The sequence below is a fragment of the Microtus pennsylvanicus genome, chromosome 4, assembly GCF_037038515.1.
Source record: "Microtus pennsylvanicus isolate mMicPen1 chromosome 4, mMicPen1.hap1, whole genome shotgun sequence".
NCBI classification, from domain to species: Eukaryota; Metazoa; Chordata; class Mammalia; order Rodentia; family Cricetidae; genus Microtus; species Microtus pennsylvanicus.
The window spans coordinates 38,181,523-38,208,203 of NC_134582.1; positions in this window are offsets into that span (position 1 = coordinate 38,181,523).

Here is a 26,681-nt window from a genome sequence, read left to right on the forward strand (position 1 = left end):
CCACCAACTCTTATAATCATGATATGCCATTTTATTTATCAAGAAAGATATTTTTAACAAAATTTCATTTTTGTTATTATTAATTTGCATTATCTCTTTTGATTAAATGTATATATATAATTATGACAATATAAACAAAGTATTTAAAGTCTTAATATGATGAAAGGTTTTTAGAAGATATAATATATTTGAAAATTTTATGTATATATAGTCTTAATATATATTTGTATATATATTTATTTGCAATAATATATGAGAAGGTGATTAACAATAATTTAAAATTTAAGTTATATTATATTAAGAAAAAATCCTGTATGGAAGTAGGATTGGAAATACAATTTCAAGGAAAATATAGATGTTTCAAATTATCTAATTATTACGATTTTATTTCTATATATTTTGAAGGATATTGAGCCTCAACAAATAGATATCCAAGATACATATATTTTATTTGGTACATTAACATGTTTGTTTTATGTTTAGGATGTGCAATATTGGGCAGCTGGAAAGATGTTTCAACAGTTCGGAATATGTACTGTTCCTCTACAGAGCCCAGGTTGAGTTCCCAGCACCCGTGTTGGGCAGCTCACACCTGCCAGTGACTCCTGATGCCTCTGGCTCTGCAGGCACTAACACTCACATGTGCACATACACACACCACACATAGACCAAACATACACATACAAAACTAATGAGAATTAGGAAAACATTTGTAATATATGAAATTATATTGCATTTATTTAAACTCATGACAAACTATATGTCAAAAGAATACTCTGGGTCTAAAAATATGACCATGTTTTCAGGCCAGCCTGGGCTATAGAGTGGAACCCTATTTCAAAACAACAGGAACAAAAGTTCTATAGACCACTTTGCCACACATTAAATAATCTATCATGCATGTTTTGACAAGATTCCAAATGTTGTATTTAGTTCTACACTAAAGGCATATACAAAACAAATGAGCCATATTTTAAGTCCATTCATTATTTCACACCAGCCCAGTCTGACCAGAAATATTTAAACTATTTCAGCTGCCACATTTAAAAAATAACGTTAGGAGCCAAATCCAGAATAACAAGCAGCATTTTGTACATGAAGAAGTGTATTTGACGGTTCAGATTTTAGTTCTGTTTGTAAATTGCTTTTCAGAGAAATCCACAGATGATATGCTCAATACATGCCCAGGGTCTGAAAGTTTTCGAATGTGGTGTATTTTTCTATTACTTTGTCAAATACATTTTCATGCAGAAGAAATCAATAAGATTTAGCTTTCTCAAATCACATGTGAGTGCTGCATTGCCCACAGCTACACCCCGTGACTCAAAACTGTTGATTTAAAAATGCCCAAATGCCCCAACACCACAGGACAGCAGTCTACTGAAAGCATCAGGCTAGAACCTAAGGTTATTCAGATGCTGACAGAACACCTGGACAGGTTTTTAGCTGGGGAAAGACTGACTAGCAAAGGACTAAGTTAAATAATACACATTCTATATCAAAGCATCTATAACAGCCACAAAACTCTTATTGTCAAATTCTAGCAAGCTAGACCTAAGCCACACAAACAAATATTTTAGACATACTTCTATGGCACCTATATTAGTTGTTTTTCTTGTTGCTATGACAAAAGCAACTTAAATGGGGAAGGGTGTGTTTTGGTTCACAGTGTGTTGCAGCCCATCATGGTGGTGAAGTCATGACAGCAGGAACCCGAGGCAGCTACTCATAGCTGTATTCCCAGTCAAGACGCAGAGAGTAAAGAATGCTTATACTTAGTGCATTTTCTCCTTAAAATTAGAACAGAGAGATTTGCGTTTATCATTTGCCCTTGATTTCTGATTATAACTCTCAGTACTGAATGAAGCATTTATCTAATTATCTTTTAATTAATAAAACATCAGGAGTCAGATATGGGGAAAGAACCTAAATGATCAGAGAAGCTGTGGAGAAGCCACCAGTGACCTCCTATCTCTCTTCTGTCCTCTATCCAAAAGGACTGAGATTCTCTCTCTGCCCTGCCTTACTACTTCCTGTCTCCTATCTCTCCATAGTCCTCTGAGACGCTATGATTAATTTTGATTGGCTAATGACCAAATGACTAGCTCTGCCCTCTAACCCAAAGCAAGCTTTATGGTCAGAATGAAATCAAAATATCAAGTTAACAACTGACCATGTAGATGATGTATGCTTCCTGTAAAATTCACCCTGGAAAAACAACCCAAGGCTATGCATCCCCCAGCACATGACCTCAGCCTAGCTGTTCGACATTGTTTCCTCTTTACCTGTGTGGTCATGAGAAAGTCATTGCACCCTTCAGTGAAGCATGAACTCTTACTGCCAGCAGGTGCTATGAGAATTATGAGAAACCATGCACAGGAAGTCCTCAACACCAGAACGCGCACACAGAGAACACTCAATATCCATGCATTACTAGTTCACAGAGAAGGCTGATATACCCATTTATGAACTTAAAAGAGTGGTGAAATCACAACAACTTCCTGGTTGCTTGTCTTTAAAAAGTTTCCTAATATTTCTGACCCCGGTTTCCAATCTATAAATTGGAACTGAAAAAGATTAGCAGTTAATATCCAAGGATTAACTTTAAACAGAATGGTAGGCATTCAACACATTAGGAATTCGACAGGCATTCTCTTTTCGCTGAAGACAATGGGAGTGTGTATAGTAGGATGATGATGTTATTCTGCTGTTTGAACCCTTTTGAGGGGCCTGCCACCCAGCCCTCAAATAAATCCCATGGAGGTTTATTCTTAGTTATGCATGCCAGGCCCTAGCTTGGCTTTTTTTTTTTTTGTCAGCTTTTCTTAATTTGCATTATCCGGTCTACCTTTTGGCTCTGGGTTTTTAACCATTCTCTTACTTCTGTGAATCTTTCTTCGTGGATTGCTGTGTAGCTAGATGGCTGGCCCCTGATGTCCTCCTCCTTCTCAGCTACTTCTCCTAACCAAACCCCTTTTCCCAGTTTTTCTCCTTCTATATACTCTCTCTGCCTGTCAGCCCCACCTACCCTTTCTCCTGCCTCATTATTGGCCGTTCAGATCTTTATTAGACACTCAGGTGTTTTAGACAGGTACAGTAACACAGCTGTTTCTTTGAGTGGAATTGAGTTTCTTCTTAAACAACATATTAAGAACCATCCATATCCATATAAGAAAGCCTTATAGCTGTCATCTCTTTCCTTAGGGGAGTGAGTCTAGGACCACCATAGATTCCCTACCCACAGATTCTTACGTTTCTAAGGTGAAATGGTGCAGTACTTGCCCACAACCCACACTTTCCATTCTCTGTATGTCAGAGTGCTTCTAAATTACCTGTAAGGTCAATGCAATGTAAACGCTTTATTAATAGTTGCTAATGGACTATTTCAGAAATAATGACGAGGAAAATAATTCTGCATGGTCAGTACAGATACAAGATCTGTTTCTGAGTATTTTGCACTGGGAGTTCAATTCCATTTGTGCTTAATTAGCAGATATTAAAGATTAATTGTACTTATATTACTTGACCTCTCAAAACTGTCTCTTCCATGAGAAAAGGCACAGGTGTGGGGGGAGAGTGAATGACTTCTCAGTAATCATGCACACAGTGATGATGGCATCATCTCAGAGAATTCAGATAGAAGCTCTCTTATTTTAAATCACTAATGAAAGGATCGAGATGAACCACTAAGTTTTGACATCTTAAGGATTTTGTCCTTTGATGTTTCATCTTTGTTTTTATCAAAAGCGAAAGATATATTTTTGCTTGATTAGATTTTGTTCTCATTTTGAAAGTAATTTCACATATAGCTCATAGACATGGTTGTTAAGTTGACTGTTGGAATATTACTATTTCTTTCTATAATGCAATTTCTTTGATATGGGCTTTCTGTGGACATTTTGTACAAGAATAGAGACCTTAACGATAGGCTGTATTATAGCTTAACAAGATTGTCACCGAGAATCAATCCAAAACAGTTTGCACTCTTGGACAACCAGTCAAGCAGTTAATGGCTGAGAAAATTCCCCAGCTAATTTGCCAGATGAAGACTCAGTGGTTTAAAGTTTCCCGTAACTTATCTCCAGTATCCTGCTCAGCACACTGTCACCCAAAATTCTATAAAATGACTGGTGTGCAGGAATCCTCTCTGTCCCTTTTGGGGTACCTGCTTCTTAAAAAAAAAGAATATTCCCAGTAGTGCCTATTTATAGTCTAGTGACAGAGCTGACAGACAATGGACAGAAGATGCAAGCATCTGTCTGCCTGCTTGCATCCCTCACTAAGTCCTACTCCGATGAGGGAGGTCACAATGCTGCCGTCCTGCAGACCCATAGAGGACACTATAAAGGAAAAACATGTCCCTGTTTACCTGACCCACTTGAATCTTCCTCTTAAGCTCAAAGTTTCATAAAAAACAGTTTTCAGAAGGTAACATACAGAATATTAAATATCCTCAATAAGTCAAATTAGTCCAGAGAATAATATTGATTCTTTCCAGGTATCCTGAGGGTGACATGTCAGTAATAACTAGATAGCACTAGTCCACTGCACTAGATGTAGGATAGGCTAGTCCCTCCTGTCTGGGGACCCTTAGGCCCTGTAGTCTGGACGAATGCCTACAGATATCTGGATTTTCCCCAACTCCATTTCTTGGTAGTAGGAGCAATAGGGAAGGGGAAAACAATTGTAGGGAAGGATGAACATTTTGATGGATGTGCAGTAAACTTTGTGTTACATGAAAACAAAACAGGCCCAAGAATGAGAGCATCCCTACACCAGATCTGGTTAGTTCTGATAGAGTAGTCTCTTCAGACATTTTCTCAATGTTTAAGTTTTGGGGGATGCTATATGAGAAATCCAACATCCTTATCTCAAAATTGAGGAACCGGCATGGGAGCATTAGGAAGCCTTCCCCAAGGTTCCCACTGCATCAGAGAGAGAAGTGGAGCTTTCAGTAGGTTCTAGATTTCTTCTGGGTGATATTATTCCGTGCATGAGTGGAAAGACTGTTGTATTCTTAAGACCCAAATGCAGTTATTCTTTCCATGATACTACTCCAGAAATTCTCTACAGAGGAGTCTTTTAAACTAAACTGAGAAATGTTTATCTTCATGCCATATTGTTCTGTTTCCACTTTCCTTGTAGAGTTGCATAGCAAAAACCTGTGTTGTGGTCCCAATTATTCTTGGATTCTCAAGCTAACTTTCTATACGGCAGCAGGTTATTGATTGACACACATGAGCAGGATACAAGGAATGTGCTTCCAGTACAGTGCTTGTATTCACAAATGTGTGTGTATGCGCATGCAAATGCAAGACACTTTGTTGAAAACAAACAGACAAAGAAGCACCAAAGCTACTCTGGTTCATGTCTCTCCAGCTCAGTAGTAGTGTTTTTTACTAAAAGGATAACTCCAAAGTATGAGAATTTATTTTTAATGTTAATCATTTTCCTTCATCTTTTGAAAGCAGCTGTGTAAGCTAAGGTTATGGGAGACCTTATACCAGATTACTTTGGAATGAAATTACTAAGTAAACAGAGATGGTTCAGTGATTCAAAGGGGATGCTGGTCTTGCAGAGGACCAGAGTTCAATCCAGAAGTCACAAATCTATGTTGAGTGTTTTAGACTATGACTCCAGCTCCCAAATCATCCAATATATCTTCAGACCTCCCTGAGAAAAGCCACATATGGGTATGGGAATACACACACACACACATACACACACACACACACACACACACACACACACACACACACACACACTTAAAAATGAGGTACTAAGAAAGGCAATTGCAAAGGAGAAAAAGATGCAGAAAAGAAAACCTGTTGACCACACATTGTCTTACTAAGTGTATTCTCTATGTGGGTATAATATTTAAATCCCCACCCATTTGTCACTTTCTTGTTTATTTTTCATCAGTTTCACTGCAAAAACATTTGAATTTGAGATAGTTTAATTATTGAACAACTCCCAACCGTTTAATTTTTCATTAAAACCATTTTGAAGCTTTATTTTATCCTCTCCTTTCCAGTCTCCAGATTTTATGAAGTAGAAAATCTTCTTTTTTCCCTTCTTTGTTCTTGGGATATATTTTCTCACAAGTCAAGAGAACTGTCTGTTACGGTGACGAAAAGTCGAATTTTTACTTCAGTGCTGCCACATTGATCACGTTTCCAATTCTGGCTCCCTGAGCACAGAGCAAATTAATCCTGCTCTTGAGATTGTTGGCTTGACAGGTTGGAAGAAAATACATAAGCAGTCTCCAGAGACTGTGTGCCTCACTGAGGCGGTGACTGATGACCATTTACCAACTTCAGGATCAACTCCTTGTTGGCAAATTGATAGAATCACCTGTGACTCCAAGACTGCATTGCCCAGAATTGAAGAACTGCTTAGCATCCACTGCACAATGCATTTTCAAATGATCACATTTCAAAGTGATTTTTAATTTTTTTTTTTTTTGCACAAAGATTGAGTTCTTGGAAAGAACTGGAGTTATGCCTGTGTAGCCTGGTTAAGAAGAGTCAGTACAAGAAAGCACACACTGTTGGAAAGAAAGAAAGAAAGAAAGAAAGAAAGAAAGAAAGAAAGAAAGAAAGAAAGAAAGAAAGAAAGAAAGAAAAAAAGAAAGAAAGACAAGCTTTGGAAATTCTCCAAGGCAGGGAAAGAACAGGTAACGTGCTGAGTAAAAAGCATTTTTGCTGAATGCAAACTGAGGCAGACATACTTCCAGACACTTGGCTTTCCTGAGGAGGCAAGAGAATCAAAGCATCATGCTCTGGGAAAGGCAGTACATCTGGCAGGCGACCAGGACACGCCTGAAGCCCTCAGAAGTCTCAGATATGGTTTCTGGTTTGGGTAAGACTCCTCTGGCGGTGTGGTCAGCAGAAGAAAAGAAGCATCTTTTTGTTACTCAGCGACTGTGCCTTGGAGGGCAGCGAGTGGATGCCATCTTTGAAGGAGAATTTACTGTTTAATGTGATCCTTCCCTGTGGACCTGAACACAGTCACAAGTCAGAGAGCCTGAAGCGTCACTACAGCAAGGGGAAGACAGCAGGGGAGATAGAAACGGAAAATAGAAAGGCTATTTTGATTTTATCTTATCATTAAAATGCATATTTAATTTATTATCTTTCTTGAATTTATGAAATTTTGCTTTTGAAATATTTTTCTCTTCTAATTTGTAATGATTGCTTGCATCTTTCTATGTCATTTTTATTCTTCTGCTTACTTTTTCTTTCATTTATTTAACCTTGCTTTTCTTCTGTTTTCCCATAATACTTTATTTTATCTCATGCATTTGGTATTTATGCATTTACCAAAAATAATATTTAACTTCATAGTATATTCTGTACCAATTTTTATCTTTTTATTTTATGACCATTGTTAACAAACCAGTGGGCTTTAATCAAATATATATATAAATATATTTCGGTATCTTACATGGTTTGACGTAATTGGCGTTACAGTAGCTTGCATGACATTGGGGATTGTTTATTTTTATTTATCCTTTGAGAATTTCACACATTTACAATAAATATTGGTAATATCTGACACAGCTGCTGTACAACTCCTCTAAGAGATTCCCCCAGTTCAGACATCTCCAGTTCAGCTTCAAGTCCCTTTCCGCACCCCACTCATTCTCCCATGACTAAATTCAATCAGTGCTGCTATATGTGCATGAGTGTAAGGCCAGCCACTAGAGCAGGGGCAATCTCCCCAGAATACATTGTTGAAGAAAACTGACTCTTCCTCTCCCAAAGACATGTTTTATGTGCTTTTTATCTGTTGATTTCAATAGATGAACTGCTAAAAGTGGGACTGCATGAGCCCCTCTCCCATCCATATTGATATTTTGACTAACTTACAAGTCTTATGCAGGCAACCACAGTGGTTATAAGTTTATGATGGAATGGTCTTGTCATGCCCAGAAGGTACTGCTTTTCAGCAGTTTTCTCAACCTCTGACTCATCCAATCTTCCTTCTGACTCTTCTGCAGTAAGCCTTGGGGGAAGGGTGGAGGAGACTACAATATAGATACCCCAGTTCTGACTGAGCATTCTAAAGACACGTATTCTCTACACTTTGGCTAGTTGTGTGTCTTTGTATTGCCTATAATCCACTACAAATTGAAGCTTTTCTAATGAGAATCGAGGGTTGCATTAGTCTATTGATATAAGGATGCATATCTAGAAGCTGGTTAATACTACATCAATTTTCTAACTTCATTTTGTTTAAATATATACAGAGGGCTGGTATCGCTTTTAGCTTTGGGAGGAACTTTCACATGTTTTCTAAAATGGTTGTAGTAATTTACATTCCAGCCAATAATGATTAAGAAATTATTTTTTTCCCCATCAGTTCCTGAATGTAGGTTCTATAGTGACATTTAAGATAGTCATCAATCTGACTACAGGGTAAATTCAGTTCAGATACCATCTCCACTATTGCTTAGGGTCATCCTTGAAAATTCCTGGGAATTTCTCTAGTGCCAGGTTTCTTGCTACTCCCATAATGGCTCCCTCAATCAAGATATCTCTTTCCTTGTTCTCCATCTCTGTCCTTTCCCATTCCAACCATCCTGTTCTGTATTAGGAGGCTGCTTGTTCGTTTCCCAGCTGCCCAGACTCCTGAGATAATCACTCAGAAACCATATTATTGGCAATACTGTTTGATCAATAGCCTAAGCATATTTCTGGTGAACTCTCATATCTTAAACTAACTCATCTCCATTAATCTGTGTATCATCATATGGCTGTGGCTCACCAGCAAAGTTTCAGCATGTCTGTCTCTGGTGGTGGCTCCATGGATTCTCCTCAACTCTGCCTTCTTTTTCCCAGCATTCAGTTTAGTTTTCCCTGCCTACCTCCATTCTGCCCTGCTACAGGTTCAATCCAACTTACTTACTCAATACTAGTAATCATAGCATACAGAGGAGAATCCACATCATTTCCCCTTTGCTGTCTAAATGAAAAGGAAGATTTTAACTTTAACATAATAAAATTACATATAACAAAACAGGTATCAAGCAAGAATTACAACTACAATATTTATATCTACTTTATCTTTTACCATAACTAAGAAAAACGATAATTATAACTATTCTTCAACTCCATCAAAGACTCCAGAAGGATATAATATTACCTAAATAAACAGGAAGTACATCGTAAGCAACTTCCAAAACTCTAAAAATGACAGAGACATTTGCTGCCTGGATAGTCACCAAAACTTCTTCTGTAATACTGCAGCATCCATCTTTAGCCTACAGCCCCATAGTATCCAGCAGTCTTTTCTACAAAGCAGGAAATGTCAAAAATAGTTCTACCTATATTGGGAGTTTGTCAGTAACATTTTTCTGTGTTCTGCAGAATATCTAGCAGACTCTTTTAAGAAACAGAAACCCAAAGGATCATCTCACCTTTAGGCAGGTTTAGCAGTCATTTCACTGTGGATCCTGCATATCCAGTTTGTCAAGCAGTCCAGGAAAGATCAGTCTCCTGCCCAAATGGCCAACAAACAATATAAGGAGCCTCATCAATGACCCTCATTCTCTTGAAGTAGATTGGTGTTGCCAGGAGTAGATGTGTCTTAATGTCATGAAAAGTCCTAAGTCCCTAAAACATTTTAAATACCATATTCTGAAGGTCTCTGAAAGATTTGAAGGATACCTAACTAACTGAAATATATCTTTATATATCTAGAACACTTACCTAACATTACTACAAGCTTGACTATTATAGATGATTGTATATTAACCTGCATTTCTTAATGCTACATTACATTTTTAAATGAGCTGCATAAACACAATATCTTAATCAAGAGCAGAAATACATATACACCGTATAACAAAATTGACCTTTAATTTGTATCAATAAAACCAGATCCATACCAATGCAAATCTCTATAGCATATCCCCCTTTAAATGTAAACAATCATTTGTAAACAATATTTGTGAATATGGACATAGTTCTCTCCAAACTGTTTCCTGCTTTTTATGGGGCAAAATAATTTTGGGGGGTGTGCATGGCAACCTTTCAGGGGGTTTTGGTTCATCAAATCATATTAGTCTGGAAGGATTCCACAAGTTCTTATCCTCTGGGAAAACAAAAGAAGAACCTCTTTTCCAAAGCAACATATTATTAGACCCAAATTTTGAAATCAAGATACCTTTAGAGTATATATGTTGATTTAGTTTAACAGTCTGTACAATGAAATGTCTCTCTGTATTTAGCTCATTCACAGTCAAAAATTCAAAGAAAACACAATAATAAACATAATCCAGACTCTTTGTGTATTTTCCATCTTTATGTGGCTTATTTTTCTTTATTTTTTAATCTGTGACTGTCTGTATTCTGTCCCTTTAAAGGCTTTGTTCTGTTTTTTAAAATGATTTACTTCTTTTCCAACTTTCTATGCTCTTTTTCTTCTCTCTCCCCAGCCTATGTACAATTATCCAACACTATGACCCATTTAGAGGTCTTTTCCATCTGAATTTGTCTTTATTGTATATCTGTAATCCTTTTCAGACCAGGACTGCTTCTGAAAATGCAAAGTGCTTCATAAAAACCTAAGTGGCCACATTGCTAGGGTAAATATGGCCCTGTCTGATTGCTCCACCTAGTCCAACATGGCAGAAGTCTGTTCACTACCTCTGAGACTGCCAGGTGGGAGCCATACTCACCACTTCAACTCTGTTAACCAGTTGGCTCATGCTGCCACCAAGTAACTTGAAGAATGCTGCCACCAAGTAACTTGCAGAATGCTGCCAATGAACCCCATTTAAATGTTCAGCCTTCTGAAAGAGCCAGAGCCTGTGCTGGCAGCATGACCCAGAAAGCTGTCATTTTCTAAACCTTGCAGCTTCTGTTTCCTGCTACTGCTGAATCAGGAAAACCTCTCTTAAAGGAGCCATGATGTTAAGCCATTTTTAACTCTCTCTCTCTCTATGTCTCTTTTTTGCCTAGAATTTCTTCCCAAACTCTCTCATGTTTAAGTGGATTTTAGTTGGCCACTTTGGTGTCAATTTGTAGCAGGAGGCCATTTGTTCATTTCCCAGGTACCCAGACTCCCAAAAGAATCACTCAGAAACCATATTATTGGCAATACTGCTTGGCCAATAGCTTAAGCATATTTTTGGAGAACTCTTATATCCTAAACTAACCCATCTCCATTAATCTGTGTAGTGCCATGTGGCTGTGGCTTACTAGCAAAGTTTTGGCATGTCTGTCTCGGGCAGTGGCTCCTTGACTTCTCCTCAACTCCACCTTCTTTCTCCCAGCGTTCAGTTTAGTTTTCTCTACCTGCCTCTGTTCTGTCCTGCTATAGGCTCAAGCCAGCTTTCTTTATTCATTGATAGTAATCACAGCATACAGAGGAGAATCCCACATCACCATTCCCTCTAGTTCTCCTCCTCTTCTTTTCCCCTACTTCTCCCCTTCAACCTTCCCTGCTATCCCCACCCCATATTCCCAATTTTCTCAGGAGATCTTGTGTATTTCCTCTTTCTCATGGGATCTATGTATGTTTCTTTTAGAGTTTTCCTTGTTACTTAGCTTCTCTGGGGACATGGACCATAAGCTCTTTATTCTTTGCTTTATAGCTAGTATTCATCTAAGAGTGGGTACATACCATGCTCATCTTTCTGGGTCCTAGTTATCTCACTTAGGTTGGTTTCTTCTAGTTCCATCCATTTGCCTGCAAATTTCAAGATGTCATTGTTTTTTACCACCGAGTAGTACTCCATTGTGTTAATATACCACATTTTCTTTATCCATTCTATGGTTGAGAGGCATCTAGGTTGTTTACAGGTTCTAGCTATTACAAATATTGCTATAAGCATAGTTGAATAAATGTCCTTGTTTTATGGTTGAACATCCTTTGGGCGTATTGTTGGGTCTTGTGGTAGGTTGATTCCCAATTTTCTGAGAAACCACGGATACTGATTTCCAGAGTGGTTGTGCAAGTTTGCTCTCCCACCAGCAATGGAAGAGTATTCCCCTTACTTTGCATCCTCTCCACCATAAGCTGTTTTTGGTGTTTTTGATCTTTGTCATTCTGTCAGGTGTAAGATGGTATCTCAGAGTTGTTTTAATTTGCATTTCCCTGTTGGCTAAGGGTGTTGATCATTTCCTTAAGCGTCTTTCAGCTATTTGAAATTGTTCTGTTGAAAAATCTATGTTTAGATTTATTCCCCATTTTTAATTGGATTATTTGGTATTTTGGTATCAAGTTTCTTGAGTTCTTTATATATTTTGAATATCAGCCCTCTTTTTGATATAGGGTTGGTGAAGATCTTTACCCATTCAGTAGGCTGCCATTTTGTCTTATTGACTGTGTCCTTTGCTTTATAGAAGCTTCTCAATTTCAGGAAGTCCCATTTATTTATTGTTGTTCTCAGTGTCTGTGCTACTGGGGTTATATTTAGAAAGCAGTCTCCTGTGCCCTCGCAGTGAGACCAGGATTTATTCCTATTTCTTATTCTGACTCTTTGAAACCCATTCTCTCAGCAGGGATACCTTGCTCAGCCTAAAAAAAGAGGAAAGGGCCTTGGTCCTCTCTCAAAGCAATGTACTAGACTTTGTTGACTCCACAAAGGAAATCTTACCCATTCTTAGGAGGGTGGAATAGGGGGTGAGATTGGGTAGGAGGAGGTGGAGAGAAGAAGAGGAGTGGAGGGAGTGGGAATTGGATTTGGCATGTAAAATGGGAAAAGATAGTTGTTGTTGTTGTTTTTTTTAAAAAGAATACATTTAAAAATCTGATTCACCCTTGCCCTCTCCTACCTGTATGTGATCTGGGGAGTTATTGGGTGTTTAGAAAGTAGCAGGCTAAGTGACAATGGCATTCTGTGATGGAACTTACAAGAAGTTATCTTTCATCATGGTGTGGGGTTTTGAGTTGATGAGTCTGTTTACGAGTTACCCATGTTCTTGTAAGTAACCTTTCATTCATACTTTATAAATAAGTCAAATGAGTTCTTTTGTTCCTCATGTTGGATTTTGACACAGTTATTTCTTTAGTCTGTCATCATTGATTTCCTTCTGGAATAAAGATATTTGTTTACATTTTTCTAGGAAAAAGGAGTTAATTCAGCGTCTGTGGTTTCTGCCACATTTCCTAGAGTACACACTACAAGGAAATGTTGTCTCTGAAAAAAAAAAAAGGAGGGGGGTGTTTTTTCCCCCACATTCTTCTTAGCATTCATTATCTTTATTAATGCTTTTGATAATGACCATTTAGACTTGGGTAGGCTGGAATTTCAGTATAACTTTGATTTGCATTGCTCTGATGGAGAAATTATTCTTTTTTTCATATTTACTAGTCATTTGTGCTTTCTATTTGTGAAGTTTCTGGTCAGATTTCTGGCCCATTTATTGTTGATAGCTATTGTTCTTTTGTTGTTCACTCTGTTCATGTAGCCAGTGTCAGACAATTGTCTGGTGGAGTGCTCAGTAAAGATTCTCTAAGGAAGTGCTCAGACTTGTAGTGTCTAGTGGCAGGTCTGTTTGAGGAGTGAGCCAAACATTTAAAGCACAAGGAACATTAAATGTAAAGAAGAGGAAAGATGTCAATGAAGAGAAAAACATGGGGATTATAGAATAGAACCCTTGAGGATAAAGGTTTTTTCTTTGTTTTTGTTGTTCGTTTGTTTATTTTTGGGACAGGGGTTTTCTGTATAACAGCCTTGGCTGTCCTCAAACTCACAGAGATCTGTCTCTCTGTCTACCAAGTACCAGGACTAAAGGCTTGCATTACCACACTGGGTGAATATGAGTTCTGATAATTAAGAATTTGATAACTAAGAATAATTATGAAGATGATTTATACCATTTTTTATAGTCAGCTGGCACATGTGTAGGAAGTGTCCCAAGAATCACCTGATTCTCACCAGTTGCTACCGTTTACCACTGCTTACAACTTCAGCATTTTACATCTCTGTAAATTTATAATTAAATCTATTCATATTTAAATTATATTTAGCTGATTCTGGGATGATTGAAGAAATAATCCTGAGGCTGTGGCTTTATTTTCCTCTAGCATTTAACCAATTACCCATTATAATTTATCATTCACTCTTCCTATGCATTTAGTTTTCTATGGATCATAAGTATATTTGATTCGTTAATGCAGTAAGTAAAAGTTTCTGGAACTTAAACTTTTGCAGGTAGAGAGGCAGCTCAGAGCTGCTGTGGACCTTGGACCACCAGATGCCTTTGGAGGAGGTAGAGAGGATGCTAGAGGATTACTCTTGGTCAGAACTGAGAATAAACTTTCACCCACTATTTAGTGAGGCTCCAATTGTTTTCAATAATAGCTAATACTGAAATAATAGCTAAATTTTAATATGTCACTAGTTGGGTAAGAAGGGGGAAACTTTAAAGGCAAATCCATTAGAACATTGAACATTCAAAAGGAAAACCTAAAATTTAGGTTAACTTTGGGTGGTAAAAAATGAGGCTCTTTCTTCCCTTCTTCTTTAGTCTTACATATATTATGTATCTAAATAAATCAGTATAATAAAATATAAACTACATTTATAAAGAGAATACACAGACATTTCCTAAACTTCCCAAATTTAAAAAATAGAGTTAAGTTAATACAAGAGGAAACAACTAGAAACTGGGAAAATATACAATAAAAATTCTTTATAGACTGAGAAAAGGATGGGGTTGCAGCACATTTGGTAGAGCACTTGCCATCTAAGCGTGAAGACTGGGGTTTGACTCCCAACTCTTGTAGTCCTAGGACGAGGGAGACAAGAGGACCAGAGACAGGGGTCATCCTTGGTTACATAGTGAACCTGAGTTCATCTTGATATACATGCGAACTTGTAAAACAAAAAGAAAGAAAGAAAGAAAGAAAGAAAGAAAGAAAGAAAGAAAGAAAGAAAGAAGAAAGGAAGGAAGGAAAAACGGAAGGAAGAAAAATGTTGTAGGAAACATAAACTAATTAGAGATGTATTTTATTAAATGTACTTAAAATGTTTGAATAGGCAAATTCTTAGTATATTGTTCTGTTCTTGGTTTTCAGAAACACAGTTAGTAAAAGAAATGTAGATACCCCAGCTTTCATACAGATCACTAGGGAATTCTATTTCATAAGTATAATCTTGTAAAATTTTTATCACCTCCACATTACTATTCCAAAATTAATTTACCTTTTGAATTGAATTTTATGTAATCAAGCAACTGTTCTTCATGTTTGCTTTTTTCTTACTAAGTGTACAACCAATCAATCTCCCCCATTCTCCTGCTTTAGATTCATGCCAGAACATCTTCTGACAACAGAGTCATTGCAGCCCCCCAAAAAATGAGTATTCAGATTTTCCACATCTGAGCCGTTACATATGCTTGTCAGTAAATTAAATGTTTTTATCTTTAAAAGCATCCATACCCCCAAACACCTCTAATATGGCTTATAAATGAGAAATCCCTGTTCAGATCTAGCTCCCATACATTACACGTCAAAGTTAAAATGAACAATTGCAAATTACAGAGACAGGATAAAGATGTTCTGTCATTTTAGCACACGGAGTGCGTAAAGTGTGAAAGAAAAAAACAGCTCATAAATCAACAACAATGCTGTTGTATAGTTATTGAGTTTCCCTAAGCAGGAGTCCCCAAGTGATTTCTCAGGTCTGAAGGTCAGGACTTATTCCATAAAGTATCCATCAAAACCAAGATGATGAAGGATAAGCAGCTTCTATGTGATTAATAAGTATACGAGCACAAAACAAAAGAGATTAAGGAAAGCAACGGGTGCTATTGATAGAGATAAACCCCAACTCACAAGAAGGCAAAATATTCATTGTAGCTAGAAAAACCACTGAGCTGCTTAGAAGACTACTGAGGGGCCCCAGGTGAAGCCCTGGCAGGAACTTGAGTAATTAGAAAACTCCTTTGTTGAGTAGACCATAAAGTATTTGTGTGAATTAATATTTTTTCTCTTAAAAAAATAAAACTAAGATAATATTGTAATCAAAGGGTTGGTTCTTATTAAACCTAAAAATTTTCCTGAGTTCTGATGAAAAATTATATAGAAACTGTTATAGTTTGAGTATAAAAGGAAATGAGTAAAAAAAAAAAAACCTCAAATCTAAGAACCTGGACCTCCTTCTGTCTGCTGCTTGATTATGTCCCTGGACACCAATCATGTGTGTATTGCCTGATTTACAAGAAAAACACAGAGCAACCATTTAGTCTTGTGTTCTATGTAAACAACAGGTTTTTAAGTTAATCACATGTGAGTGTTTTGCCCACATGTGTGTCTGCATCATCTGCATGCTTGGTGCTGGAGGAGGCCAGAAGAAGGTATTCCATCCCCTGAACCTGGAGTTACACTTTCGAGCTGCTTTGTGGGTATAGGGAATCAAATGGAGGTCCTCTGAAAGAGCAATCAGTACTCTTTACCACTGAAATTTCCATAGCTCCTAAACAACAGATATTTAGTAGGCTTAAAATTAATTTGTTGTTTATCGTGGTAGTTTGAATAAGAATGATCCCTATGGGCTCATATATTTGAAGGCCTGGTTATCAGGAAATGGCACTATTTGAAAGGATTAGGAGGTGTGGTCTTGTGGGAGAAAGTATCACTTGGGGGTGGACTTTGAGGTTTCAAAAACCCAGACTAGGTCCAGTGTCTCTCTCTTTTCGCTGTCTGGAGATCTGGATGTAGAACTCTCAACTACCACATCTGCCTGCATGCCACATGTCTCCCATCATGATAATGGTCTGAACTTCTGAAACTGTAAACCAGCCCCATTTAAATGATTTCTTTTAAAGGAATTGCCATGGTGATGGTGTCTCTCAGATTTCAAAGTTACTTGTGTTTCGCCTGGCACCTTAGGATTGATTTTCTTGTTTGGACCACTGACTTTCTCTATAGAAATATGTACCCTGATAGCATACTTGAATTAGACAATTTTTGACATAAAATATTTGAATAATTTTGTTGTGTGATTCAGAAAACTTATATTTGAGATTATAGGAGTTGTCAGTCCTCACAGTTAATTCTACCCAGAGATGGAGCTGGAACGTGGTTTTCTGAACTTGTTCTTTCTTTCTCTAAGTCTATTTTTCCTAGTAAAAGTTAACTTTCAGTTGTTTTTCAGTGAGATATTTGGGTCAGACTTATCATTTTTAAAGGTAGACTTACCAGCTAGCCAAACCTTGTCAACATATGAAATAGAAAAAAAAAACACACATGGAGGCCAAAGGGTGAAGCTCAAGCTATATTGCACATACAGAAAGCACTGGTAACTTGGGGCTACCCCACCACCACCCTGAAGGAAATATTAGCACTCCAACGTTCTTTGGGGAAATGATTTTTCCACTACTATCCTAATTTGTCTTTCTGATGCTGTGATAAAATGGTGGCCAAAAACAACCTAGGCAAAGAAATGATTATTTAGTTTAGAGTTCACAGTTCTTTCTCAAGGGAAATCCAGGCAGGAGGCTCAAGGCAGGAACCTGATGCAGGAACGGAGACAGAGACTGTGTAGAAACACTGCTTACTGGTGTGCTTACCATCCTTGCTCAGCTACCTTTTTCATAGAGCCAGACCTATCTGCCCAGGGACAGCACTGTCTACAGTGGGCTGGACCCTCTCATATCAATCATCAATCAGGAAAGTTCCCCACAGAATCCCTACAGGCTAATCCATAGTAGTCAACTTCTTCCCAAGTATACTGAGGTTTGTATCAAAACTTATCCAAGCTTATGTCTAAAACTATAACACATACTGAATACTTTCCTGTGAGATTATATTTAATGGCAATCTACCTACAACGAGTCTTTAGCAATTAAATGTGACATACTAATATACATGTAGGGAGCTTTATAAGCAAAAGAATAGGCACGTTACTATTCTAAGCCAGGTGATAACTTTTATTTCCTAGGTTATTTTCCCCTGCAATTTGAATTTTGAATAGAATGATCTCTCTCTCTCTCTCTCTCTCTCTCTCTCTCTCTCTCTCTCTCTCTCTCTCTCTCAACACACACACACACACACACACACACACACACACATGCATACACATACACCTTTACTTCTAACCTAACCTTAACACAAAGAACAAAAAGGTGTCAACACAAAATATCACTCTTACTTTGAAAATTGTAATATATACTTTATTCTGACTCAAATATATAACTATGGCCCTAAGAAAATGGATCCAGGTTTTGCCAAATAATATCTAAAATGTAAAAATGGTTCTTCAACCCTGTCAATACCAAAACTGAGCTCTCATCCCAAAGGGGATAAGAGGCCATCTATTCTGGAACCAGATATGAGCAAGCCTGAGAATATAGATTTAGGTTTCCCCAAATTCCATGTTCCAGCATAATAACAGTTATGACGTTTTCATAGTAATAGTAATAGAAATAGGGCTTTGTCAGCACATTGGTGGAAACATTAAGAAGGGGATTACAACAAAGTGGAGAACCCTCAGCAATAGGTTTCGGATGCTGGCTGGTGACTTTTAGTCTTTTGTTTGGTAGAAACTGTGTTCTGTTAAGTTAATACGCTCCAAGAGGTTTTGATCTGTTGGTCACAGATGTTAAGACTGACATAGAATGACCATGGAATGACATTAAGTCTGGCATAGGTGACCAAGGACTGGCTTGCCATGTCGGGGCAGAAGGTTGGCTGCTGAAGATAACCTGCAATTCAGTTCTGGACCTGCACACCATGGGAGTTCTAATCAGTTAACCAGTCTTTGCAGCCACTCCTTCATTCTAGGAATTCTTCTTCCTTATTCTCTCATGTTCTTCAAAAATTACTTGTTTTATGTAAAGGGAAATCAATTTCCAGTGTTTACAAACAAACACCTGTGACTGACACACAATAATTGTGTATATACAGATATAATATAAAGAAAGATTATGTTTTATACAAATATATTATATACTTAATATGATATAAAACATAATATTAACATATAGGATCCATATTATATAGTATATTGACTATATTGTGTTGTGTTATATATTATGTACATTTAATATATTATATAATATATAATAAAGTAATATAATTAATATATTACATTAACACAAATATGTATCTTAGGGTTCCTATTGCTATGAAGGGTCAGTGTGACCAGACAACCCTTATAAAGGAAAGCATTTGATTGGGGTTGCTTCCAGTTTCAGAGCTGTAGTCCATTATCATCATGGCAGGACATGGCACCATGCGGGCAGACGTGGTGATGGAGAAGAAACAGAGAGTTCTACATCTTGATCCCAAGGCAACTGGAAGTGATCTGTGTCACATTATGTATAGCTTGAGCATAGGAGACCTCAAAGCCCACCACAACAGTGACACACTTCCTCCAAAAAGACCATGCCTACTCCAATAAGCCACACTTCCTAATAGTACCGTTTCCTATGAGCTTGTGGGAGCCAATTATATTCAAACTATTATAATCTATAAATAAATATATAAATATTACATATATATATTTGAATGACAAAAACTGGAAGGGGAGAAGCTTCAGGATCAGTGATAAGCCATGAACAGAAGAATGTGCGATAAAGGGTGTCGAGGCACCCATGATTTAAAATAGATCTCTTTCATTTGATATGGGTATAAAATTAGACTGCAATACATTTGCATCAAATTAAATACAAAATTCAAATCGGTTGTGTAAATTATATTTAAGAAATTCCCCAAATGCTAGCTATAAAAAAGGCATTTTTTATGCAGGGGCTCTTTTAAATTTGCAGATTATAAGTAGTTCTCAACCATTGTCCAGATTGACTCTGTTTGGCCATCCCCTCATGCCCCCTATCTTTTTTTTTTCCAGTTCTCTTCTCTCTCTTGTAAGATAAAGCTGCTTCAAAGCCCTGGAATCAGTGGGACCCGCAGAGCCAGATTTCCAACATGTATGCATTCTCAGCTTACAGGACCCCACAGTATGATCAAAGTTGTGATGGGTTTGCATATCTTCCAACTCCTTAATTATCTCCTTTTCCCATCATAGAGTTATTGTCCAAATAGGGAAGACATATATCTAGTCTAGCAGTCTCCTTGATCAGGCCATACTGAGAATATATTCCTATCTTTATTTGTTGGAGGGGTGGGTAAGTGCACCTGATAATCTCCGAGTCAGAACTCCAGTAGCAAAATAACATGAAAGGAAAAGGAAAAACGATAGGAAATTGTTTTCACTTAGTTAGGGAAGGATTTCTCGGAAACTCACAGTTACATGAGTAGCATGATAAAGGTTAATAAACTGAGTATTATCAAAATTAAACCCTGGTGCACTTCAAAGGAAACTTATGAAAATAAAAATACAAGGTATAGGCTGAGAGATGAGAATCTTTGCAAAGGATATATCTAATAAGAGGGATGTATCTAGAAACACCTAGGTCAATGACTGAAAGAGAAATCCAGTAAATGGAACAAAGCCTTAAATAAACATTTCAGCAAAAGAGATGGGCTGGCATATGAAAAAAATGTAACTGGGGAAATGTAAAGTAAAAATACAATGAAAAATATCTCTGTCAACAGAAACACAAGAAAGGAATTGTGATAAGCCATTGCTATTTAATATTCTAGTTGAGATTCAGGGACACAGAGAGGAGATTTGGGAAAAAGCAAGAAAATCTTTTAAAAGTATGGATTTAGAAATGATATATCAATATTGAATCATTAGTAACAACGAATGAATCAAATTAATGGAAGATTGTTATAGGAGATTTAGAGCAAAAGCTGTGATTCCTGGAATCTTAATAATATGGTCAAAGAGATGAATAGTGGTGAGGAGAAAAGGAGGTGTTCATTGTGGCCACAATGGGACAAATACATAAAGGAGAGGTTCTAGCTCCCTCTGACCAAAAGCAACTGAGGTGGGAGGGATCCGGATTACACTTCCATGTCACTGTCCATCACTGAGGCAAGTCAGGGCAGGAACTCAAGCAAGAACCCGAGGCAGCAATGTGGAGGAACATTGCTTGCTCACTGGCTCATAACTGGCTAGTTTTCTTACATAACTCAGGACTGCCTGCCTGGTGATAATACCACTCACAGTGGACTGGCGCTCCTATACCAATTAACAATCAAGACACATCCACAAGCCAATCTGTTGTAGGCAATTGGATCATGGCTTAAGATAAAGTGGCTCAGGAAATCTGCACTGTACTTTCAGAAGCAAATTCTTTTAAAGAAGATAAAAGATGAGGAGAGCTCAACACAAGGTGTGGGAGTGCAAAGCCCCAGGAAACCCCTCTCTTCTGGGCATTAGACCATAGCTGCATGACGTCTCTTCAAAGATCCCTGCTGAGTCAGTGCCTTCACACATGCCTGGACCTTCTCACTCATGGGATAATGGAAGCAAATTCCAGGGGACTGAAAATTCTGAAATCGACCTTGACGATGCTACTAGCCCATGGGGAAGAAGTTTCATATTCAGTAGAACAGAAACATGATTGGAGCCAGAATCTTTAGGGGAAGGGAGTCAGTGCTAGGTTCAGCGCAGCTCATGAGACACCAGAAAATAATTCCTCGGATTGGGACAAGCATTTAAAACATGACACCACATGAAGGTCTACCCAGAGATGTGATCAGCATCTTTAGACTGACCTGTGAAAAACTGCTCACTGATGGAACAAATCTGTGATGAGATTTCTCAAGGAATCACCGAGTCAAGAACAGAAATCACAACCAGATCCCTGAAGGACCACCTATAGTTATGACCTCCATCTGTTACATAATCTCATGAAAGCTCACTTAGAACAGTCATCTGGGAGCCTGGGAAAGAAACCCGCGAGTGATATAGACCATATTCACTCCTTCTTTATTGGATAGTTAATGTCAATTTAGCAGGCTGGTTCTGTCTTCTTCTGTCCTTGTCCTCATTCTTTTCATTTTTCTCTTCTCATCTTCTTTCCCCGTTTTTTGCTTTTATCGTTTTCCTTCTCAAAGGCATTCGCATAGGCTGGCCTGAGTTGCAGGCTCTGTGTCTCATATCCTCCTCCCATCCTCACTATCCCTCCCCTTCCACTTTGTTTTTCTGCTTCTACTTTTTCTCTGTCAACCCAGTACCACGTCTAGTCTTGCTCTTCTTTTATTCCTTCCCATTCATACCCACAGTAACTAAACCTTTTGCCCACGTTTCCATTATTCTTACTGGTCTCTACAAAAAGAGTCATGAGCATAGATTAATAAATTTATGTTAACCTCATAGAAAACATTTTTCAATAAAATAATAGCAAAAAAGTTCCCAAAATCTAGTGAAAGGGATGTTCATCATGATACAGGAGGCATTTAAAATACCAACTAATACGACTAAAAAAGAACCTTCACATGTCGTATGAAGAAGGTCACTTCATAGGAAAGGAAACAATTCATCCAGAGGACATTACAATTTTATTCATAAACATACTGAATAGAGATGTACCCAATTTCATAAAACAAATACTACAAGTAACGAGAACAAAGATAATAATAATCACAGATTTTACTTACTCGCTTTTACCAATAAATCATCCAAACAGAAGGTAAATAGAGAAATTTATGAGTTAGATGATATCATAAATCAAATGCACCTAATATCCATTTATAAAACAACCCATTCAAATGAATATTCTTCTCAGCAATCCACGGAAGTGTCTTTAAAAATAGGACACAAAGTAATTCTTCACAAAGTACAAGGAAATTAGTATTTGTTTGTATATGCTATCTGATTATAATGGAACAATGCTAGAAACATAAATAATATACTATATATCACACTATACATATAATATAGTAAAAATAGTATATTTACCATATATTATATATTAAACTATACATATAATATATAGTATATATTTCTATATGTATGAAGGTTGAAGAACATTCTGTTGAATAGTGAATGGGCCATTGAAGAAATCAAAATGGAAATAAAAATATTTCTACAGTAAAATGAAAATGAAAACCCAACAAACAAATACATAGAAGATACAACAGAACCAATCTTAATAGGGAATTTCACAACTCCAACTGCCTCCCTTAAAAAAGTCAAAGAGGTCTCAACCAAATAACTATGTTCCTTAGAGCCTCAGCAAACAAGAAAGCAGTAGACAGAAGTAAGTCATTAAAAATCAGTGTAGAAATTAATAAAATAGAAATGAAAATAAAATCAATGAAACACAAAATTTGTTCTTCTAAAAGTATTAGCAAATCCTTAGCCAAACTAACCAAAAACAAATAGAGAGATATTTCAAATTTTGAAAATTCGAGGAGAAAAGGAACAAATTACAACATAGACCAAAAAAAGTTAGGAAATATTTGAAAGTTATATTCTACTAAGTTGAAAAATATAAATGAAATGGAACCTATAACTACAGTAACTTGTATATTCTGAATTTTGTTTAAAGGAACTGAACAAGTTTCCACATACCAAAATTCAACGAGGAGACTATAACCACCTAAACAGATCTCAGCAATTAACACAAAACAAAACCTCCTATTAAAATCTGTCCAGGCCCAAATAGGTTCACTGTAAATTCTAAAAGACCTTCAAAGAAAAGCGCCAACAATTCTCAAGCCACTTCATAAAACAAAAAGGGAAGCCACGCTGACAAAGTCTTAATACGATGCAGTATTACTCTGATACCCAGACTGGATAGAGACAGAATGAAAAATTATGTTAATAACAAATCTCCCCAATGAACATGATTACAAAAGTCCCCAATAAAATATTTGCAAGTCATATTCAGTAATATACCCAAAAAGATCATTTACCATGATCAACTTGGCTTTATTCCAGAGATACGGGGATGGTGAAATCGACAGAAATCAATATGTGTAATACATCACAAACATGTGAAAGAAGCCATTCACTATTGGGAATTTCCCAAGAAATTAACTTTTCACTTGTGACTCATGTTTGCAACTCTGAAATCAGTTAAATACTCTCCAAATTCAATCCCAGTTCCTGTAAGCTCAGACGACCATCAAGGGCCTTCTACTGTGATATCATTCCATAAACATTTTAACAATTGCCAATGTACTATAGATATGAAAAGCTAACACTGTTCCCATATAATTACCAAACACAGAAGAGCTTTCCACTTTCAACTAATGAATGGAAAAATCAAGTCCATGCTTAAGCCGTAACCAGGAAGCTTGTATGTATCATTCTCACTCTGATACAAAAGGAAAACTCTCTGCTAAGACCTAACAGCTCCCGCTTAGTAAATCAGAAGCACGCCATTGTAGGATTTCTTTCTAACTCTACTGCTGCTACGGTGCTTCTGATTTTCACTTTCAAGGTAGAAACTATTCAAAGATGTCAATATGTAAAACCAGATGGTGTCGTTGATGAAGCCAGAAACTTTCATTTGAGTCTTATTTGACATATTTTATCTGGTCCTTCAACAAAAACTACTGAATGATGGCACCTCAAAGGAGGCTTGAATTCCTTTGAGATCTTGTATACTATTAAATAATTTAACAAAAACAATTATCAAGACAAAAAACAGAATACTATTTAACTATACATCACATTTGGCCTTTATATTAGGTAATATACATATCAAATGGACAAAAGTCGATATCTGAATCTTGTATCTGTCTAGACTTGATTTATTCACTATCCTAGATTCCCAATAAAAACAGAAAGAGTAGCTGTCTTTGGGTTTCTATTGCTGTGAAGAGACACCATGACCACACCACTCTTTTTTAAAAAAATATTTATTTATTTATTGTGTATACAATATTCTGTCTGTGTGTATGCCTGCTGGCCAGAAAAGGGCATCAGACCTCATTACAGATGGTTGTGAGTCAACATGTGGTTGCTGGGAATTGAACTCAGGACCTTTGGAAGAGCAGGCAATGCTCTTAACCTCTGAGCCATCTCTCCATCCCCACCGTACCACTCTTATAAAGGAAACATTTAATTGGGGTAGCTCGCTTACAGTTTCAGAGGTTTAGTCCATTATCATCATGTCGGGGAACATGGAGGAGTGTAGGCAGATGTGGCGGTGGAGTAGTGGCATAGGGTCATACAGCTGACAGGCATCAGGAAGTTGCCTTACACTCACTGAAACTGGAGCAAAAAATATCTTGAAGTCCCCCTACCCCCCAGTGACACACTTCCTCCAACAAGACCACACATAGTGGCATTTCATTTGTATTTTAATAAATAAAGCTTGCCCGAAGATCTGCGAGTAAAATAGCCCCACTGGTCAGCCCTACAGACCAGGCAGTGGTAACACACACCTTTAATCCCAGTAGCCTCACTAGTTGCCATAGAAACCGAGTGGTGCATGCCTTTCATTCCAGCCCTAGAGAGAATTATAAAACAGGAGGAAACAGCTCTCAAACATAGTCTCATTCTGAGAATACTGGAGGCAAGATCTTCATTTCAGACTAAGATTAAGGTAAGAACCAACAGCTGGCTGCTTTGCTTTTCGGGTCTTCAGGTTGAACCCCCAATTTCTCTCCCTGAGTTTTTACTAATCATGCTTCAGCCATACCTCCTAATAGTGCCACTCCCTATGAGATTATGGGGGCCAATTACATTCAAGTCACAGCAATAGCAAATGACTAGATTCTCTTCATGGCAGGAACCAGGTGACACCCAGAAGTGTATAAAAATAGAAAAAGTACCTAAGATGAGCATTTTAGTTTTCAGTCTTCTCTCTCTTTGACATCAGAGTAACCTAGACAACAAGAGAAAGGGTACAGCTTTCTTCAAACTTCATGCTATGGACTGGGCTATGGGACAGCTTGAAGCTAGAATTTTATTTGTTTCTAGATTTATCACTAAACCACCCATCTTTTGATGACTTCTGAATATATCAATATTGGATTTTATACGAATAAAGGATGTGTTTTCTAAGCTTTCAAGTACAGTCAGCACCCCAGGTAACACTATGGTATTTATTGAGTAAAATTGCACACACTACCCTATGTCTCCTAAGATTCCTAATCCTGATTTTAAAATTGTACAAAGCAGGAAAGAAAATAAACGTGTGCCAGGTTACTATAAGGTCTTGGAAGAACACTAATGAGTCCCAAGGGGTATAATTGTAATGATCTGTTCTGTCTCTTTAAGAGACAAGCCACGCCCACTACCCCCTTCACCTGCTGAGGCAGGCAGATCTTCCTTCCTGCTTGCAGCCTGAGTCTCTCTTCTTTTTCCTGCTTGCAGCCTGAGTCTCTCTTCCTTGTCTGTCTCCCTCTCAAAGAAACAGCTTAAAAAGAAGAGAGGCTGCAAGCAGGAAGGAAGATCTGCCTGTAAGAGGGGGGCGGATGGGCATGGCTTGTCTCTTAAAGAGACAGCACACATCATTACAATAATACAAGAATAGTCTGAGGTGGGGACGTCAGAAGTCCTTGGATGACCTAAAGTGATAGTTATTGTTCAGTTCCAGTCTGCTCCTAGCACTTCCAAATGGTCTGTTCTTTAACAGAGGTGCAAACATGAACTTTATATGAAAACTTCTCTTTTAAATACGCTATGCATACGATTAAAGCAGGTAATTGGCCAGATTCAGTGTTAAACTTGCTGGTTTCGAGTCCATATTTGTAAGTAAATTCAAGAAATGAGCTCAGTTATACAAGAGAGAGGAAAGTTCTCTATGGAGGACTAAACAGAATACAGTTTTAAAGGGTCAGAGTGAAGGCTGTAGACTTCTCAGGGTAGTAGCTGAATGTTCTTCCTTTCAGTTAGATCATTAAAAACAGAA